Source organism: Pieris brassicae, chromosome 4, assembly GCF_905147105.1.
Source record: "Pieris brassicae chromosome 4, ilPieBrab1.1, whole genome shotgun sequence".
In the NCBI taxonomy this organism is placed as follows: domain Eukaryota; kingdom Metazoa; phylum Arthropoda; class Insecta; order Lepidoptera; family Pieridae; genus Pieris; species Pieris brassicae.
In genome coordinates, this window is record NC_059668.1 from 10702634 (window position 1) to 10726041 (window position 23408).

Below are 23408 nucleotides of genomic sequence, written 5' to 3' on the forward strand. Positions count from 1 at the left end.
TCCCCGCTATCACATTTATTCCATGGTAGTCGTCTAACACATCTAAGTGGAAAGAGAGGTTTACAATCTCTGCAATCCATAGAGTTGAAGAATAAAATGAATTTTGATATTTGCATGCAATTTGACTTGGCTGATTGTAAAAAAAATCTATATATATTAACTTAAATGTTAACGACCGTGAAGGACCGTATTGAGAGCAAGCAGCGAAAGTCGACAATTTAGTAAATTACTAGATGACCTGAACTTTGTGTATTTGTGGCAAAAATTACTTTTAAAAAAAATTGAACAGACCTACATTTATGAAACAAAAATTTCCGATGTATAAATATATGACAACCAAGTGACAATTTATTCCTAAAAAGATGTCAAATAATTCCCAACTAGGAACAGTTTTTATTAGATTTCATGTTTTTAGAATTTTTCGTTAGTTAATATTTATCACAAACCTCTGAACTTCCAGAAATATTTCAAGATCCAATACGTCAAATCTGTCCAGCGAGACAAACGAACAGTATTTTTATATACAGATACATAATGAATATTCTTAAAAATATGTTTTTTTTGGACTATGTATGTGCGCGATACATTTTAATTATATAAAAATGCATTAAACATTCGTAATTAATTGGGGTGATTCAGAGTTGAAACTACTCTAGTGTCTAAGTCCAACTCGATTTAATTAAAACTACGAATTAATTTATAGATGCGACGATACTAGATTTTTAAAGGTATTTAGACAGTAAGGTTTGACAATTATAAATATATACGAACTTTATCTTGCGAACTAGTGAAAGTATACCCCTCCCTCTAAGACCAGCAAGTCACCCACAAAAATGGGTGACCATGGGCTGCGACGGCTGCCCTTTGACATTATTATTTTGTATCGCTTGTGTGTTTTTTTCATAATTAATCAATCTGAGTCAACTTTCTTAGCACATAATCGATTTATTATTTATTATATATAATAGAAGAACTGCGACATGTGTTGGCCATACCTTAAGAATCTTCGAGTTTATAACGTACCTAATGTAGATGTAATTGTGAATTGATTTCATGTTCAGATGAGCACTTTCATGCATTCTATTGACGTTACTGAAAGTATATTTTATCTGCACGCGATCCATTACCATTAATAATCGCTAGAGTTTATTCATCTATCACCAACATAGTATTTAGATTATAAATGAATTAAAGTTCTTAACAATTTAGCTGTTTAAAGTAAAGCAAACGTCTACCTAGATCAGTCATACCCCATATTTTGTATAAGAAGTTATCACATAGACATAAATGATGATATATGATGTCATAGTTTATATACATATGAATTTTATATGATTGTGTAACCAAGATAGATTAGAAATTAACCAAATTATAATTTATGTATTTTTTGGAAAACGTGACGGTGTTTATTAATTTTTAAATGTAATATTTGCAATTAAAATACATACATTTAAACCCTTATCTTTCTTCTAACACCAACCCCTATTTCTTAATGAGTACTGTCTGTATTTAGATGATCAAACGTGTGGCAAACTTACTTAACAATACAGTTGCATTTTATGTCTTATATACAGTGTAACGTGCTTCGATTTAACGACGTACTCCCTAAAGGGTCGTAATCAATTGGCTTTGGTTGGTTTAACTTGTCTTCCATACAATGATACCCTCTACATAGCATAACACCCACTCTCAATAACAACAACGATTGAGAAATACTTTTTAAGTTGCTAAAATTAGTAAAAATTGCGGGACGGTGTTCGTCGCTTCGCCTTTTGTCGCTTCATTATCCTAGCCCCCAATAAACCCGATTGTCGGCAACATGCATACGAACTTTCTAAGAAATTCTTTCTTTTCTTTACAAATTTAGATTGCTAAAGGCGGATCAGCCTGAGCCTCCGCCGAGCATTAAAGCTCTGGAGCAGCTAAATTATTGGAAAAATACTTTCACTATCACCAAGATACCTCAATATCGCAAGATATGAATAAAATAATTTAAAAACAATAAAATTACTGGGTGCAGCAAAAGACGTTAGACAGAAATAACTGAGTTCAAATAAGATTCTTTTTTTATGTACATAACAACTAACACTAGTCTGAAATAAACTTTTTATTATTCTAGTTCTGATTTTTCTTCTCTTCTTTGAAAACAACTCTCTATAGCGCACAGTGCCCTGAGTGTCGTTATATAGAATTTACACTGTATTAGTTGAAGATAGCTAAGCCCTTGCGGAATTTGTAAATATTATCGTATTAGTTTCCTTAACTGTTTGTCGCAAGTTCACAATGTAAGCAGGTAATTTTACAAACAATACCATCCATATTGTCCTAATACGACATACATTAGACGTCTTTTATGAAGTACCGAGCTTAAAATATAAACAAGGATCTTGGAGATGAAATCTTTAGTTCAGATGACAGTTTGATCAACAATTTATATTAAAAAAATGAATACCAAAATATGTTAGAGTATGGTAGACGGCTGGACCAATTCGAGTTATTTTTGGTTATTTATTCCTTGGACTCTGAGGATTGTTTTATGGACAGAAAAAATGTAATTATCACTTAGGTTTTCATTCCACAAAAGCGAATAGTCTCCCATTTTGCTACTTAAAAGGAAGGCTTTGTAAAAAACCATTAAAGCGAAAAGAAGTTGTAGGAAGAATATTGACGGAGGCCAGAAAGCGGCGTATGATGTCGTTGAGCGTGGCGTGGCGAGAATTTTGGCAGAATTTTTGTAGTGGAGGTCATGGTAAGACCAAGTCAAGTAGCCGACTTCTACTTCAAAGCCACACACAAGAAAGCCATACGTTAGATCTACAACCAAAAAAATCAAAGTGTTAAGTGTATCATATACAAACAAAAAACGTTTTTGTTTGTATAACTGTTTTACACATGGGAAAACCCCGGAGAACCTTAAATAATAACACTTATAAACAAGACTATTTGAAAACTATAAAACTCGATAAGGCCTGATAATTTGTAGCTACGTCGGTAAACGGCAATTTGCCACGTATTTGTAACATTGTATACCTTTAACGGCATAAAACGATTTGGATCTAATTAAATTGAGTAGTTTTGATTTTGTTCAACGACTACTACCACGAATTATGTTCTTACCAAAGGCTAACCTTACTCAAATTGAGTCTTGACTTTCGCTGCTTGCTAGAGATTTTAAAGAAGAATTGGAATCAAATGGTACATGTTTTATAAAAATATATTTTCTTTTAGGAGAGAAAATTCAGTTTAGGTTGCGCAGTGTTTTTGTGGTTTTAGCCTGCGACTTTCATACCTGAGGTCGTAGTTTCGTTCCACGGCACCAATGGACTTTATTTCTGTATCAATTTAGCATTCGCTTAAACGGTAAAGGAAAACATCGTGAGGAAACCGGCTTGTTTTAGACTAAAAAATCACCTATTCGTCTATTAGGTTTACAAATGATCATGAAACAGATATAGAAATCTGAAGCTCGGACCTAAAATAATGGTAGCGCGATTTATATTATTTTTTAAAATATAATTTTACTTGTTAATACAAATCTGTTACATTGGTAAAGTGCTTCGAAGTCTTATTTACTGACATAAAGTTTTATTCATACCTATACTTTGAACTTGGGAGTGTCAAAAATTAGATTACAGCTACACTAATGCTAAGGTCATTGTTTCTGGCCTCAATTAACCGTTCTTCCCACAGGTTTTGATGTTCCCAGACATTATTCATTGTCACTCTCACCATTATTATCTAGCTGTTGAGCGCATTTCCAACTAACCTTACAAATAATCAACTACCTCCTTGATTATTTTCGATTATTGTTATGTCGGGTGGGGCCAAATATCATGGTTAAAGCTAGGAATCAGACTTTGTCTTTAGTTTGCCAATTGCGTCTGTCCTTTAGTGGTGTGTAAAGAATAGTTAACAGAGAGTCACTCCTGCGTATAATATAATAAATCACAATTGAGATATACCTAGATATCCCAGATATTTAATCAAAATATAACTTAAATAGTTGAGATTATATCTGTGTAATTTTAGTTAGAGTTAGTAAATTTGGTCTTAGTTGTTATAATAGTATTGGTTAGTAAACAATAAAAAAAACTAAAAAGCTCCTATAGTCCGTCATGGGCAGCACATGTAGTTTTAGTTAGAGTTATTAAATTTGGTCTTAGTTGTTATGTTAGTATTGGTTAGAAAACAAATCAAAAACTCATAGAAGTAATGTTTTTGTTATATATATAGTGGGGCATGGATAGCATACTATTTTTTAATATATGCGTGTTCTTTGTAATCAACACATTCAGGATACCTAGCAACCCTTTTCTGAATTATGACATTAATATGACATAATTATGACAACTGACGCACTGCACAATTTTCCGAAACGAATATATTTATTATACGACATAGCCTTGTTGTAAGTGATATAGACGTTGTTGAACAAGTGAAATGGAACTTATAATTTCTAAAAATGGCGATATTCATTGAAAAAATAATCCGAATTTCGTTGAGATCAAAAGTTACCGGTGTATTGATTAATTCTGTAATGGATGAACTTATAATAGCTTTAAGTTACCGGATATCCGGAAATTGTTATGATATTTTGAGGTAAAGGTCGTTAATGTGCAAAAACTGGCTCAATAATGTCAGCGAAAGGTTCACATTGAATAAATTACGAATGAGAGCGAATCGTTAACCTTATCGTTCATATATAATTATAATCAGCGCAATTAATCTTATTTTTTGTTGCCTTGAATTGAGCGGGTTTTTATACGTTCTGTTTTCGCAATAGAGGAAAGAAAAAACCTTCAAGAAAAGAGCGTACCAAATCTTTCGAGCCTTCTGGCAATGTGAGTCCATGGGCAGCGGGTGTCACTTAACATTAAGTGACCCTCCTGGTGAGTCCGTTGCCCCCCTGTTGAATATAAAAAGAGGATTTTTAAGTTTGTTTCTATATTTCATACTTCTATTCAAAAAAAACGAGTGGCTCTATCTTTTTTAGGTCTGGGCCTCAAATTACTGTATCTGTTTCATGACGATTGGTCAATCTAATAGGCAATTAGGTCGACTTTTTGGGTCTAAGGCGATACTATACTATTCCTTACGATATTGTCTTTCACCGTACGAGCGAATGTTACATGTGTAAATAGGCAGAAAGTCCATTGGTACACAGCCGGGGAACCCACGGCACACCATCTCAGGGATGAGAGTCGCTGAAGCCACTAGGTCAAAATTACTCACATTCAATCTTCTATTGAAACCTTTTACCAATCGTCTAATTTACGCAAATCCATTTTAACTGACATAAAACTGGTTGATTGCTGACATGCTGTCTAGAGATTCAATTAACTCTCTGATTTAACTACTTTACTATGACATGTATACAGTAGAACTGTACAATTATAATGGTTAAAATTTTATCAAGCTAATCTTCTTCTGTAATTAAGAATTGTGTCACAATCAGAAAATAATTCATGTCGATATTTTATCCAATAGCCAATTAGTGTAGACTAAAGATAAAAAAACCTAATTAGATAATTATTCAGTTTTTATAGATCCCAGTCACGCGTAAATGGCACGTTTATCTATTCTTTTGTATCAAAATGACACCATAAAGCGTTATGGCTGAGTGGTTCTAGATGTTCTTATAAAATATCTAATGTTAAATAAAAAATAAAGTTAAATTAGATAAAGTTTAACAAAATTATCTTATATTATCATAAACATGAATACAAATAATACAATTATTTCATTTTACCTTATTACTACTAAGATTATTACAGACTTTCATTAATTGTAATAGATTTATTACCATCATTGTTATCGTTATTACATATTTTTGTAATTAATGGCTTCGAATTAACCGTGGGGTCAAGAAAAAGATGGCGCGTAACCGAAAAATGTAAATAAACTTCTTTAAAACTATTTATTGAAATAAATATTTATAAGTAAAACAGATTACATTGTTAAACAAAATATACGAAACAGAAAGCAAATAAAGTACACAAATAGTAAAAAAATTCAAAGCTGAATTTAATAATTAAATAAACTATAACTTATACACATTAATATATTTTAAAGAAAAACAGATTGTTACTACTACTACTAAGTCAAAACCTTCCTGCTAAAATAACATTTTTATAAATTGTATTATATGTACTTAGCTAAAGCCCGATACATTGACGAATAACGCAGATAATTCATGTTCGTACGAGGCACAAGATGCGAACATCTTGTCGCAAAGGATTCTTAAAGAAATTAATAACAGCAACTAGAACGTAGGGTAAAAGATGGAGACATGAAACAACAAAATGGACTAGCCCTACTGGAAAGATATGTATAGGACGACAAATTATTAACGACAGCTTATTAAGCTGCTAGTGTGTATGTCTACATAATGATAATAAAGAATAGATAGTATAGAAAAGCAAGAACCTCTTTTTGTCGAACTACATAACATACATACAATTATAATGTCTTAAATAGATACAACACGGGATACAACGATCGTATATATTACATTTTATTTTTTTTAATCATAGAGAGGATTTTTTATATTCCTTTTAATAATTGGAACGCTCTTGAAGGACCGTCGTATTGATTCGGAAATACTTCGGCAGCTAGTTCCACACAGTGATTGCGGCAAAAACTGTTTTAAAAACGCTCAGTTGTGGAACGATTTTTGTTTTTCATATGTTCAAAGTCGATTTAACATTTGTCTGTTTTATCGTATACGCGTAGTAAAAACGTAATTAAACTGATCCGAATCTTAACAGATCACCGTATAATTTCTTTGCAGCCACTTACCTAATAAAAGATATAGTACATTAGCTGTGCGATTTTATCTACATAAATTAAGAGGAATTAACACTACCTGCTATGACAAAGGAAAATGTGAGGAAACCGGCTTATCTTAAATCCTCATAGTCGATGGCGTGAATCGGGAAAGGAAGGCTTACCCTACTTGACTATTTAAAAAAAATGTTCGCGAAACAGACATAAAAATCTGATGCATAAAAGATTGTAGCGCCACTGTTTTATCAGAATATAAGCTAAATTAGTCGCTTATGTTCCCCCCTGGTCTGCTGGTCTCTGCAAGCATGTACTTAGTCAGTGTGAAGGGGATTCTCCTTGGGATCTCGTGCCGTCCTCTCTATCCAGAATTCCTTCAAACTGGCTTACTCAATTACAGATACCGGCAAACCGTTATTTTTATTTACCGTTACAGATACCGTGTTGAATTGTAAATCTCTTTTTTCGGCTCAATGAAGTCAGTGTTCCCAAACCAATTCGACTTATGGACCTTTAAGACAAGAGCGTACGAATTCTGAAATTCACTCGCTGGCCCACCGAAATTGAGAGTGTCCATGGTATCACTTAATAGGTGAGCCCAATTGCCCCATTCTAAAAAAAATTTAATAAAAAAAGTTCAGACATTCTACTATGAACAAATTATATGTTTTTCTTTCTTATTGTATATTTTAGTAACTTAAACCACACGTTCGTAAAAACAATAAAAATGTTAACTGTGAATTAAAAACATAGATTTGACTTAAACTCATACTGCTAATGCTGTTTCCTTAATGATAGTAAAGATCTATTTCACACGGAAGCCATGAAGACATTTCCGTGTGAACATTTCTCGTCTTTTTTTACTCTCACGCTTAAAAAAACATTATTGTTTTAAGTTCAGAGATGCGTGTGACCTGGCCCTTACCATTAAATAATTTATTGACATAGTTTTTACAAACTAAAACTCCTAAGAAGGAACAAATATGCACCTGTAAAGCTTACTAAGAAGATATTTTTGTAGCATTTTATAAACGCCCAATGATCACAATATTCGTCTGACAAGTTATTATATATTTCTTCTCATCTTCTAATTGTCATATATAACAGATACAGTTGTTTTTTGGTATTAATAATTATTTTGTGTTCGACATTTTTGTGTTTATCGCTCTTTCACAATATTTTGTTTAATCTTCGTACCCATTATGCTCCCAACAAGGCCGTCTATACCTTCAAGCTTACTCCTAACTAACAAACTCCTTAAAACGTCTGAGCCTTTTTGGTTGCCTTATTGTCTATACGATGTAATAATTTTTTCTATATAACAACTACTCTATAATGCCACAAAAGGCACAGTCTCTTCAGCGTCTCTACATAGTTTACATTGTAATGGAATGGCAAGCTAAAGTTCTCAAAATTCCTATCCATTGTAGAATAATTATTAATCATAAACGCCTCTCGCCGGCTTGTGTTAACAGATAATTTCGACTTTATTTAGTGTGAATAAAAATAATTTATATTTACGCTAACTCCATGATTATATTTGACGAACTGTGATGACGCTTGCTAAATTTCAATGTATTTGTGTATTGCTGCACTTGGCAGACTTATCTTAGACGCTATGTGGAACCAGCTGCCCACTGAAGTATTTCCGAACCAATTCGAGAAAAGATCGTACCAATTCTTAATCCCGGCAACGCAATGCACTCACGAGCCCTCTGGCATTGAGTGTGCATGAGGGGCGGCATTCACTTTAGATCAGATGAGCTTCTTGCCCGTTTTCCACCATTTTATATGAATTAAAAGAAAATCCTCTTGATTATTGTACAATTATACTGCTGGCTGGGATTGCAAGAATGTCCGTTTGGTTCGTAAGTTGATGTTATTTACACGCATAAAAAATCATTTACTGACTTTGTGTTCGTATTTGTTCCTCTTAGACGTGGGATTAAGGCTTAATTACTCTCAGAGTAGTGTTGGTATTGTGCAATCCGTGGACGATCTTCGGTCTCGCATCTGAATTACATCGATTGGCCGCTGGTTCCATCATCAGGTGCGCGGCGGAAAGTCTATATGGGCGGCTAACGTTAGCCGTCGACGTGACAAGGATGAAATTTAATTTAATTAGTTTCTTGTGTCTCATCTTGTACCATACGTAAAGAAATTACGTATGAATTAAATTATTGTCAATTTACATATTCACAAATATGTCATACACGAGGCGTCTTAGTTGTGAAATGTCAGTAAGTATAAATAGTTTATGTGTTCCCAATAGACGCCTAAATAGAGCTTTATTGTCCAACCGTTTTACTGTTACCGCAAATTACTACGTACAAATTGATGTTTTATTTGGTTTCATTTAGATAACGAAGATATGAATGATATGTAGACATGTTATTTACTAGAATTATTAAACAATCTTTCATAATTTACCCTTTCTTCTTTCTGTAAAAGGTTTATTATCTGTATAAGTTTTTATAAGTATGTATTTCGTTGTTATTTATATATATTCAATGGGGCATAGGGCAGACACATTTTTCTATAGGTCCTGGTTATTATACAAATGTATAATTTGGACAAGTGTTTTTATAAAGTATTTTACGGAGAAACGTTGAATTTAAAACAATGTTCAAAATAGGATTGTGTAACATTTCTTACTTTATTTATTTGCAAAAATACATACAGTACTAAGCCAAATTACAAAAAAGAAATTAATTGATATTGTTACGAGCTAGGGGATCGGATAGAAAATGCCGTGGATTTCTTCAAGGGTTTATTTATTGATAAATCAAATGAGGAATTTATGGGCACAAATTAATAGCAGAGATGCAATAATTACACACACAAAAACAATCACTTATTACTTCACTATTGCACACTTCACACAGTTCTTTATCACTTGTAATCACTTTATTCGCACTTTATCGCTTCGGTGTTCCTCTCGTGTAATCGCATTCAAAACTAAAGGCGACTAGTCGCGTTTCGGCTCGCTTATATATCCCTGGGAATAATTTTAAACAATATTCGAGAACTTTCTAGGCGGGCTTGCTACTGAGTAACGATTGCACAATTCTAGAACGTCCGCACTCTTTGTCTCTTTCGCACGTTGCTCCGTCCTTGTCGTACTGCGTTCTAGAGTGCTCAGTCTAGTTTCGAGAATGTTCTGATCTTCTCTCTCTCTCTCTCGTATCATTTCGTCCTTGTCTCACACCTAGAAAGTTCGGTCTAGAATATTCCTTCATCAAAGGGGTATACCTAGGCCTGAAAACGCCTGAAAAGGGGTCTCCTGAAAACTGCACCAATCGACTACACATGTTCTGAAACTGACTGAAAAAAGGTTTCAGCTTGCTGAAAAGTTCTCTAAGTAGTGGAAAAACCTAGAAACATTGTAGTCGACCCGTCTTCGTAACAATATATAATTAATATATAATATTAAATACATAATATACACAATATCTACTGTGAACTCACTCTGCGAACATATAAAAATGTCGATAGTATAACTTAAACAAGGTATATATAAAATGTATGTTTAGAACACTAAACAAGAGAAAAAGTACATACAATGATAAACTACGTAGTTACGGCAGTTCAGTTTCCGGAAACTCGATTTCATAATTCAAACTAATGTTACCTATAATTATCTATTACCAATACCACTGTAATTATCGATACCTTGATTCTTATTTATACCCAATTTGGTACATAAGGTCAACTTCAATGTTTAACAGAAAAGTTTGTTTGTGACAGTATGTGAATGATAGCTGATCGACAGACTGAAAGATACGAACAAATCGTAACTTTAAACTATCACTGAGCCTGGGCCATTTTTTTATCTATATATATACAGTCCTACTATACGTATGTTTGTCACTTAACTCATCTGAAAAAGCTGGACCGATTTGTATGTTGTTTTTTGTATGCGTTTTTGAAACCCTGGATGGTTTAGATTCACAAATTAGACCAGCAAATGGCGTTGCAGTCAGAGTCTAGGTTGTTTAAAAAATAAACGGCTGGTATATACATATATAACTCTTCTGTGCATGTTTCGTAATTAAACTCCTAAACGGCTGGATAGATAATTATTAATTTTTTTGCGAGTTCAAGTGGAGTCAAGAATGATTTACATTATTAGATATTTTTTTGTATGTAAGACGTGTGTTACAGGACAACGTCTGTCGGATCCGCTAGTTTTATTTATAATATAGAAAAAAACTTATTTAGTTATGCTGGAAGAGCACAGATCCTCTAATTAACTGCTTTTTTAGTAGCTTAGTAACTAGACGCCTGTCATCCTGACAACTAATAGTACAGTTTTTTTTAACCTAGTACAGATACCGGCAAACTTCTTGAGCATTAAGCACTGCAGTGGAGGAAAGTTTGCGCATCGTACACAGAGCGGGACACAAACGTCAACTGATTTACCAATCCTGCGATCGATACGTCACTCTCACGCCGCCGCGCAGCACCGGCCGCCGCCCCCTCTCCCAGCGATACCTAAAAATCGCTTCTGCGCAGGCAAGGACATTTGTTCAAGATGTTTGCCGGTATCTATACGTATACTTGTAGTATTCGATCGTCATACACTGTCTAAAACTATATTTGAACAAGTGAATTCTATATATAAAATTGTCATCAATTGGAATTTTATAATTGTTTCGCCGATTAATAAAATGGTTCTCCATTTAAGAATTATTTCGTGTTAAAAATTAGCTAAATTCATAGATTTTGAATAAAACTGTATATGTTATATTTAAAATAAACTAGCGAACTGTGGAATCGACTCTCGGTCTTTTTCGTGAGAGATACGACTCCAACGATTCAAAGTTAGAGAGTTCTCCCCCTGCAAGGCCGGCAACGCACCCACTAAAAATGGGTGTCCATGGGCTGCGTTAACTGCCTATTATAGACGACCTGTAGGCTCGTTAGATATATTTTATTTTAAAAAAATGCGATATTAACAGGTATCAGACAATAGCTAATACAACTTACATTTTCAATCAGAAGTGACAGGTTCACTCCAATCATTAATAATATAGTTTTAGTAATCTTTGGATTTATAGGGAATTTCTTTCACTGTGGATTGTAGCTTTAGATTACCATAAAGATACCAAATCTTATTTTTAAAAGTCCAGTATTTTCCATGTCAAATATGTGACATAATATAATATAAATAATAATAGTAGTGTACATTTAGTAATCCTGTGTCGTCAAAATCTAAATGGCTTTAACTGTTGGATTTTATTGTTTTATCGTAATAATTAACCGTTTTTTTTAAATAAATGGTACTCAAACCGAACCAATTTGATTGTACGACCAACCAGGCTCCAGAAGATAAACCACTCCTTATATGGAAACTGTATTCGATTTACAACAAACTCCCAAGCGAAATTAGAGAATTATCACTAAATAAATTCAAAGCCCTCGTTAAACGTAAAGCTTTTTATAAATTTGACTCAATGATTTAATATTTAAATTATCCTAGTCCTTGGAATTAATTTGCTCCATTTTAAACAATTTGGATGACTCAAAACTTAGCGATTAAAAAGAGTGGCGGAAAGTTTCTTGCCAGTTCTTCTTGCCCGCTCTATGCCTCTTGACTTGGTAGTAAATGTTAATTTACAATTAATTTAATTTATTTTCTGACGTTCATATGTGTACTTGTTTACCTATATGAATAAAGTTTTGAGTTTGAGTTTATACATGGTTTTTAAATTATTTCATTTCTATTAATAGAAGATGACATGTTTATTTATTTACACTTCGTTACCATAATATACAAAATTATACATATAAAAAAAAAACGCATGTTAAATAAGTCATCAGGCAACTTCATACAAACTTCAATCTTCATCATATCTTGGTTGTGGTTAAATAATGAGAGTTCTAAAATACAATAAAAAATCACTTAATCGGCTTCAGAGCTTTCATCTGACAAAATAGTAAATAGGTTTTTTTTAATTTCATACTCATACCCTAATAATTTGCTTATAATTTGAAAAACATGTAATCTGAGGTATTGGAATTGCAAAACAAACAGCAATTCAGAAAACATTGCGTGATGATAACAGAACAAACAAACGGTATCTTCCGTCCTGTTTCCACTTACAGCAATAGAGAAGTGCAGGAGGAGACGTCAAACGATAAGATAAATCGTGAGGCATTCGTAAAATTTCGAAATACAGATATTTCAATTTCCTACTAATTTCGTAAACCTATCCATAACTTTCATAAATGATAAGAATTTACTCAATATGTCAAACAAAAAAGACTTTTCTCTACAGTCATGATAAATATTTATTGATAAAAAGATAATATCTAGCAGAGAATAAATTTGTATAAAACCGTGAAAAAAATGCAGAAATGGAGCCTGGTATGGACCACGGGGCATGGGTCCCATTGAAATCAAACTTCATACATGCACAATTTGTCATCTTTTATTAATAGAAATGGAATAATTTAAAAACCATGTATAAATTCAAATACAAAATAACTTAATTCCCATAGGTAAACAAGTACACTTATGAACGTCAAAAGACGTTAAATTAATTGTAAATTTACATTTACTACCAGTTCGCAAGTCAAGGGTCGTAGAGCGGGCCCTGGCAAGAAACTTTCCGCCACTCCTTTTAATCGCCATCTTTTGAGTCATACAAATTGTTTGAATTGGAGCAAATCAATCCCAAGGATTAGGATAATTTAAGTATTCGTCAAATTTATAAATGCCTAGAGTAAATGAAACATATTTAGTTAAAATTATTATTTTATTTTAAGTCTAGCTAGTTCGTCTCCACTAAAACTGTAATAAATACCTAAGGTAACAAATGTATAGTATTTATAAATAATATTATGTTTTTGACAGATTTTTATCGTAACGTTGCAAGTGCGAATATGCAATCAAACTTGTTTCCTTGTTTTTACATGAGTATTCGTAACAGAGAGATATGTTGGCCTAGTAGCTTCAGTGTGCGACTCTCATCCCTTAGGTCACTGTTCGAACCCCGACTGTGCACCAATGGCCTTTCTTTCAATGTGCGTTTAATATTCGCTTGAACGGTGAACGAAAATATCGTGAGGAGACCGGCTTGCCTTAGACCCAAAAAGTCGAGGGCGATGTCTGGCACAGAGGGCTGATCAACTGATTATGAAACAGATACAGAAATCGAGGTTCAGACCTAAAATGGTTGTAGTACAACTGATATTTTTATTCGTATCGCTGAATTAATCGTACGATTAATTAAATTATCTACACTCTTAATATGTTTATGTGTCGTAATTATTATTACACATATACATATTTAGCATCACATTTTTTTCATTTATATAAATTTGGATCTTTAAAAAATTAACAGTTAACTTCCATCTTAAAATAAGATTAGAGGAAGCGTAAACTGAGGTCTGGCACACTAACATCTGACACACTTCCGCCTCCGTATCAGTTAATAGTTTCTGCAATCAAGTTATGTGTCATTAAGATCTAATTCCATTGCTATTGTTTATTAGTTCCCATTACAGTTCCACGAATATAACTTTTTTCATTCATATTTAACTCAAACTTTATTGAGCATTTTAATTTTACTGAAACTGTAAATAAAATATAATATAAAATAAAAATAATTATTCACGAACTGTAGTGATGGCGGTGGATATTCAGGTCTGTGTTGATTTCTAAATATACATTTAAAATTAGTGTTTTATTTAAAAAATATTCCAAGCATTTGTTCGAAGCTAGACAGATACGAGCAGACACTTTTTGTGTCTTGTATTCTTTATTTCAACAATTTAACTTCTTTTGGCAAGCATCATTTTTACTGAATACTTTTATGTAATTGAGTTGAGGAGCTTCGTCTTATATAGGTACCTCATTCTAGCAGCTAAACCATTGAGGCTGCGTAGTTAGTAAGTGCCTTATTTATTAACAGTTTAACCAAACAACTATTATATATTAAACTTTTAGTGAGTATATCCACAAATAAATCGATTTTTAGAGTCATCTATGGGACGCGGTAACTGCATGGACGTCATATACAGCAATATATTTGCCCAGACATGGCTTTCAAGAACCCCATTAATGACGCACAGTGGTATCTAATTTCACAATCCTGGCGTCACTGTTCAATTCGATCATGAATCAATTATAACAATGAGTACGTCAATTTTTTGTTGTGTACCAAATAAAGTAACCTTTTCACTGAACACGCACGAAACACCCCACATCCAAGAGACTTACAAATTAAAGCCGTTTTGAAGTTAGTTTGATGATAGAAAGAGACGAAATAGTAGTTTTGTCAGATAATTATACTGATTTAGGTTTAATTTTGAGGTAAGAGTTATTAAGAGAATAGTAAGCAGTAATCTTTCTAAACCGTAAATCTTTTCATTTTTTCCATTTTTCTGCACGAATTAATTTGAGAACATTTTAGACGAGATTTTGTGACATACGAATACATGTTATATAATCATACGTAGGTAACACTGAAAAGAACTGGCCAGTTAGAAATGTTGCTAATTAAACTTTTTTGAATTTCTATTTTAGAATTCTTTGGTAACCTAATGTAGAATATTGCATTCATTTATCATTTGTTTTTGTGAATTGGCGGCAAATCTAAAACTCTTGTTACACGTGAAAATTTTCAGGGTTACCAAAATTATATTCAATAACAAACAATTATACTAAAATATAGCTAACATGGAATACATATTATACATTTACAAAAGGCAAAAAACAATAAAAATTATTCAATACTTTTAACTAATAAATACCTAATTCGGCTATATGTAAAAGTTAGCGTATGTACGTGAAGGTGTGTACATATGTGGGTGTGCTGATGATGCAGGTGATTTTGCGCTATGGATATTCTACATACTCCTTTTATCCATATTCTGCGATAGCTTAAAAAAGTGAAGGCTACAATAGTATGAAGTTTAGTTTAACGGACCAGTATGAATTGACTGTGCGGTCATTCTGTCTGAAACTGTCTATGGAAAAGTTTTTGGTAAAGGCGATTTAGGTACGGTTTAATCTATCGATGAGAGCAGTAGTGGCTTCAGCGTGCAACTCTTATACCTCAGGTCGTAGGTTCGATCCCCGACTGTGCACCAATGGACTTTCTTTTTATGTGCGTATTTAATATTCGCTTGACCGGCCGTCAAACCGGGTTGCCTAAGACCTAAAAAGTTGACGGCGTGTGTCAGGCACAGGAGGCTGATTACGTACTTGCCTATTGATTGATGCCTATTGATGATCATGAAACAGATACACAAATCTGAGTCACAGACCTAAAAAGGTTATAATGCCACTTTTTTATTTAATATATTTTTAAAATTAATAACTCTTATTATATTTTTTGTATTAATACTAGTTGTACGGTTTTGTATAGTTTAAAAACTTGAAATTTTAATAGTAATGAATTGATGAGTGTACGTCCCCAAATCGTTACGTAAACAAAGTAAACAAATATATTCCCAGGAACGATGAATAGCTGCCGCTCCCATTGGGTGCAGTGTCGCTATATGAAACGTTTTATGTCGTAGTAGTCTTGGCCTATAGTCTCAATGACTTATGAATGCGAACTAATTATCTACATTTACATTTACTGTTTATGGTTATGTATTTGACTGAGACTGGTATTCTGAAATTCGGAGATGTCAAATGGCATGGTTATATAAAGGTTTTCAAGTAAACGGTACGGTCTATTAATTATTACGTTATGTAATTACATACCAATTATTGTAAAGATGTTTGGGTTGATCCCTCTTGCCTCGTTTAATCACTGTAAGAGATGTATTAACTCAAAGTTTCATCTGCATCACCTTGATGGCTGGAAGTCTTCCACGGTCCGCTTCATAAGACATTTTCGATTACGAACTAGTGAACTGTGGAATCGACTTACGGTGGGGTTCCACCTTACGACCTCCAACTGTTTAAAAAAAGAGTTTACTCCTCTATTAAAGGCTTGTAAATGTGTGTCCACGGGTGGAAACGCCGGCTCCTTTGGGCGTCCCGTAACTTCGTTTGCCCTCTTAGCATAACAGCTGCTAATATATTAACAGACGATATTGTACTACCAGCTTCTTAAATAAATCTTTTATTTTAAGAAATACATTAGAACAAAGAGCCTAGAAGCCAGGACATACAACCAAAACTATTTCCTACATATTATTCCCATAAAGAAATGTGCAAATACGTCTAATATTGTAAATAATGTTGTTCCGGAACTGTGAAAGACAATTACAACAGGAAACATAATTATCACGAAGATCTCACTAATTATTCTTATCACGCTATAAACAATACGTATAATAATGTGATTTTAAATATTTTTATGTAAAAATGAATAATAGTTAATATATTTATTAAAATTAAACGTCCTAATGTTAATTCAGGTTCTTGTACTGACTATTATTGGTGTAAAGCATGCAATAAATTCTTCTTCGTCTCTTGGTGTTTATCCATTACTGGAGGAAACTGACTACCAAAGTCAGTTTCCTGAAGCGTATCTTTTGCAGTTGCAATACCCGTCCAGGTTAAGATATGATTAATAGCGTTGCGAAGGCATGATTTTTTCCTTCTACCAATATGCCAAATAAATTCACCATCGGTCGGTAGCTCGTACATTTAAACCCCGGCTCTAGCTTTGAATTTCTCTGTCTATGTGCGCAATTAAAACACAACAAACACCAAAAATCGACAGATATCTGAGGCCGAGATAAAGAATTGTGGCTTCTCTTATAAACGTACTGTAAAGGTTTGAAGGTATTCCAACCTAATTATAGGAAACTGGCTGGCCTGAAGCCTCCAGTGGCTAATGTCAGGATGTTACACATATTCTAAGCGTATCAAGTATCAATAGGGTAAGCTATTAAAGGGCCGTGGTTTTCAAAACAATCCCTTTTAAAACTTCTTTATTGACGCTGGCTAATAAAATGATAACGACTTTGATAGCCCTATTTATTTTGTAAATCGATGCAAGTTATTACAATGATTTCTCTCTGTAATTAAAAAATGTAATCGCGGAATTGTTTTCCCGGTTTGCGTTCTACGAAACAAATTTCGCGGTAATTCCAGGGTAATTATATCTAATTGTTTAAGAGCTATTGAAGGTAGATAAAACATGTCTTTGTGAACATTTACTTAGCTGTTTCGATAAACCAGTGGCACTAAATCAGACATGGCCTTGGATTAATGTGTCCGTTTTTATTTATTTTTGTATATAGACATAGAGGTTAGCCTTTTGGATCCGACATGCGATGTTTTTCTTAAGCACTACTATGACTATTCTAGTGAGGGTGTGTGGGTCTTTGTGTTGATTTTTGTACAGACGAAAATAGTAATGTCAAAGGTAATGAAATAAATGTAATTAACACAGTAGGTTTTGTAATTAAGTTATTAAAACGCATACTCCAATCAAAATAATTGAATAATATTGACTTTCTAGAACCGAAATGTACTGACATTCGAAGTAAATCTTTTTAAGAGTCACCTTTCATCAATTAGTTCAAGGTCGTCGATAAATACACAAATTATAGCCTATAAGGCTGGCATTAATTGTCCGATGAAGCATTCCGTTTGGTCACGCGACGCTTAGTCTCGGTTGTTCACTTTTACACTGTCACTTTTACAATTTTATAATCTGTATATATTTTTTATCTGTAGATTAGATATAGATTATGCGTGGTATAGGGTTGTTCAGTTTTGGTTTCAATCTGTGGCTTTCTGGTCCCGGGATTGATATTGTTTAAGACGTATAACCGGCGTCGCTTTATAGATTTTTGAAAAACAGTATAAATGAAATCAAATATAATATAATCTGCCGTAATTCAGTTTTCAGAACTAGTCAGAGAGAGGTCATACAGTCTTCAATGTTATGCTCTGACTTCATAATATAACCTTTAATTAGGTTTAATTAGTATTTACTTTTACTAAATTATTTAACAATGAACATATTTTCTATTAAAAGTGCAACTCTGCAAAAAAAATTTAATAATTTATTATTCATTAACGTTGATTAAATCTTTTAAACAACGTAACTGCGCAGTGGTAAACCGACTTTGAGTATGAATTTTATAGAAATTATAAAGTAATATTGATCGCGTGACATATTTCTAATATAGTATTATTAAATATGAAATTATTTACAGATACAAGAATGCCATCTATAACGAATTCCACGCTTTCTGATGCCTGGTGATGATCGACAGTCAAGCGTGACCTGATCGAGCAAGGTTGGTGTCATTGTCATTTTTTTGTATGGGTTTGTGAAGTGAATCAATGGCGCTAAACCCTCTTTAGGTCTGGGCCTCAGATTTCTGTATCAGTTTCATGATCATTTGTTAATCTAATAGGCAAGTAGGTGAACTTCTGTGCCTGACGCACGCCGTCGAATTTTTGGGCATGTCGGTTTCCTCACGATGTTTTCCTTCACCGTTCGAGCGAATGTTAAATGCGCACATAAAAAGAAATTCCGGTGATAAAATAGAATAGCTAACATATTTGTATGGTATAATGATTCCTGTATTCTATTGTCATGGATAGCTAAACCCAACTCAGCGTCTCTTAAGGCAGGTTTACCGCACCACCACTATGTCGAATCAGCTGCCCACTGAAGTATTTCCGAACCAACTCCACGTATAGTCCTTTAAGAAAAGTGCGAACCAATTCTTAAATGGCAACGCACTTGCAAGTGAGTGGCAATGTGAGTGTTCATGGGCGGCGATACCACTTATCAGGCTCCTTACAAACACATTAGTAAAATAACTACATATTATTAGAAAAACTTTTCGAAGATAGAAATAATAGTTCTGTTAATTAGGCCAAAGGAAATTATTAATTGGAATGTCATAATTTAAAAAATAAAGTCATCAAAATTCTGCAAACGCCAAAGAAAATAGTTTTATAAAATAAAATTCTCAGACATTCGGCTGTGTTGATAGAAATATAGAATCATCTGTTTAGACTGGTCGGATGTGGGCTCGTAGTTTTATACATGGAGTCTATCTTTGTGTTATTTCTTTAATAATTTATTGCATTTGTGTCTGTCGTAAGGGCCGTCATTTTTACCCTGTTTACACGAAGATGTAAAATACAAATTTTTCTATGAATATTGACGCTTCCATATACGATCTTCTAAGTTTTGTCTATTGTATATTTCTGTTCAAACTTGTAAGAAATATGATTCATATGGGTCGCAGTATAGGAGAATGTAGTTTACATTTTAAGAATGATTGGTTTTATTTAATTATTTATTTATTATTATAATAAACTATTGGTTTATTTAATTTATGCGGCACTGTTCCGGTCCCAACATAATCCTTCCATTTATACTGTGATAAGGAGAAGAAACGGTATATGATAATATTTTGCAATATAAATGTTAGATAGTATTTGAATGTTGCCCAACAAGAAGAAGGAAGTTATCTTAAGTACTTAAAAGAATGTTCAGATACTGTCAACGTAAATCTCACTAATCTGATAGCATTTGCTAAAATATCAATGTTTTTGGGACATAGTTTTGAACAGTAAGAATTAAGTTTGTGTTGTGCTCTGAAACACGTCTACTAACGATTTATTGACTAACATAGTATCATATAATTTATTATAAAGTGTATTTAACGTCTTTGTAACAGTGACCTTCCAAACATCGATGACATACATAGTTAAAAAATTGCATTATATGCAAATTCACGACCTGACAGGAGTGTAAATTTGAGGTAATTATACATTTATCACGAACTGTTCTGTTGAACTTCTCCCTCGCATATACAAGTCAATGTGGTGCTTCGGCATATCCTGCAGATTTGTGTCCCCCACGTATAGACACATTACTATGGTCCACAGTGGATGAGCGAGGTGTCCGTGTGTACCCTTCTTCCAATCATCAGCGCAGAGGGCGTGCTTTTAAAAGCAGCACCTGCTACTTTTGCCAAACACCGTTAAGTATTTTCCTTCCACAATTATTTTTGCTATAGCAAGCAGACATTGTACAATCGCACTTTTTGTCTGAATACTCTTTTAATCCTGTACACTGTTGAACACCACTCTTGTAGATTCTATGTGCTCTGTGTTTATTATGCCATCCATATAATCAAATTCTATTACTTAAATAAATATTTAATTAATTTAATCATCTTATCAAGTTACTTGACGTGGAAAACGGTTGAGTATATTTATTTGTTATCTTCAGAAATTTACATTAGGATTACGTTTTATAATTGCCGACTCAATGCGTCATTATTAGACGAATAAAAAGTTTTATAATAGAATGCGGAAACTACTATAAGATTTCAGATCAAAAGGTACAAGAGAATACAATCAATGATACATAAAACGCGATTAAAACTTTGATATCATTGTTGCGTTCTGTGAACTAATTTTATATTTAGGCTGTTTGTATACAAACGCCAGTGACGAGGATTTGTTTCGTCTGGATAATGTGTTTCTAATAAATTAAAAAAGATGAATTGTATTATATTACTTAGGTAAATAAGGTTATGCCTATTATTATCACAAGATAGCTATATGGATTGATATATGGCACCACGTGGTCTAAGTACGAAACTTTTCTTTGTTTTTCGATATTCCAACTCGTTAAAGAACTTTCTTGTTAGATACCTTCTGAATCCAGCTTATATAATGCGACGATATGACCACATACCAAATGCTTCTAAACACCGGCGAGTATTTTCTTTTATTGTAGTAGGAGGCAAACGGGCACGAGGGTTTTGTGATTATTACATATGGCTAATGGCAACTTTCTACCTAATATTACCTACGTTAAAACTTTTATCTCACATTACCTTTTTCAAATTAGTCTGATATTGCAGCCGCTTGGATATGCTTCCAACTTTCTGTAGGTTTAGTCAACGAGAACGTACTCTCATCACTCACTTAACTACACAAAACAAAACCCGACTCAGGCACTGTGTTCAAGGCCTGATTTAGGGAAAGGCAACCAGAGCTATAGCCCCGGGGCATCTACAATAGAGGGCGGAAAAAAAATGATTTAAGTTCCGACTAGTAAACACTAGTATACAACGTTTTGTCATGTTTTTCGCTTTTTTACCTATACCTATGTACAAACATGATTATATTGTTCACAAATATTAACAGAAATCATTGATCAGTATTTATGTTTTTGTTAAATACTAAAAGAATCTATTTGGTTTCACAATAAATTATTGATTGAAATCGATCCTTTTGACCAAATTCAGCGAAGGGCTTGTCGAATTGTCAATCTCCAAAGTCTTACTAATCGGCTTGATTCTCTCTCTCTACAAGAGGTGAACTCTTCTATAGAAAACGCAAAGAGATGCAATGTCTCTGACATATAAAGTGTACTACGGTGAGTGTTCTGAAGAATTGTTTGGGGTCATCCCTCCTGCCTCGTTTCAGCACCGTATGAGCCGTATTCATTCTAAATTTCACCACGCCTCCAGACCTCTAAATACAGCCCTGAAGAGATTACTCGCGCATGTAAGTTAGTATATTTCATCATTAGACACATTTGACGATATTTCCGACTTTAGAAAGACCCCTTTCTTACATGTTGGGTAAAGTCCAAAGTTAGTAAGTTAATCGTAATATTAGATACATAAACTCTCTCAATGGGATACGAGGTATATATTAGGTCCTTACATATGAAATTGGCGTTTTGTCGTACTGGCCACTTTGACCTCAAAGGTTAAGGACCTTTGGTTAGGAATTTCAAATTCAAATTTGTACAGCTATTTACTCAGGTATTTGTGCTTCGATGATCGATTCGATCATTCATTTGTTTTTTTCTGTTTGCGTCACTCATTTTACAAAATGGATAACTTAAAGTATCGCATTATTTACGAGTACGAGTTCCGCCAAGGCACTAGTGCTGCGGAAACGACTCGAAGGGTGAATGATGTGTATGGCGGTCATGTTGCAAAAGAAAACACAGTTCGTTTTGGGTTCCAATGTTTTCGTTCTGGAAATTTCGACCTGCAGAACAAGCCCCGTGGACGGCCTGAGACCCAAGTTGATAATGAAGTATTGAAGGCTATTGTAGAAGCGGATCCATCGCAAACCACGTCCGAGTTAGCTGCAGGCTGCGGTGTTAGTGATAAAACTGTTTTAATTCACTTGAAGCAAATTGGGAAGATTAAAAAGCTTGAAAGGTGGGTACCTCACGAATTGACTGAACCAAACCGGCAAACGCGCGTCGACTGCTGCGTTACATTACCGAACCGGCACAATAATGAAGGTATTTTAAACCAGAATCATTACCTGTGATGAAAAATGGATTCTTTACGATAATCGGAAGCGCTCAGCGCAATGGTTGGATCCTGGCCAGCCAGCCAAATCCTGGCCCAAACGAAAATTAACCCCAAAAAAGTTACTTGTAAGCGTTTGGTGGACTAGTGCCGGTATTGTTCATTGCAGTGTTCTCAAATCTGGCCAGACTATTACGGCAGATGTCTATTGTCAGCAATTGCAAACCATGATGGAAAAGCTAGCGGCTAAACAACCTAGGCTGGTAAATCGCTCCACGCCACTGCAACTTCACGACAACGCTAGACCACACACTGCACAACAGACGGCTACCAAATTAGAAGAGCTTCAATTGGAATGTCTAAGACATCCTCCGTACTCCCCGGACCTT

At 33.9% G+C, this 23408-nt stretch overlaps 1 protein-coding gene across 3 annotated transcripts in view; it reads left to right on the forward strand.

The window, feature by feature from the left end:
- The window catches only part of LOC123708179 (adhesion G-protein coupled receptor G2-like), a 36367-nt gene that overhangs the window by 1262 nt on the left and 11697 nt on the right, over window positions 1-23408 (forward strand). For 2 of the 3 annotated variants that reach the window (XM_045658729.1, XM_045658731.1), the window contains exon 2: window positions 18922-19005. The gene's annotated coding sequence lies outside the window, so the exon portion shown is untranslated. Of the gene's footprint in view, window positions 1-18921; window positions 19006-20321; window positions 20491-23408 lie in introns of those variants that run through there. The other variant, XM_045658730.1, reaches the window with a different exon arrangement.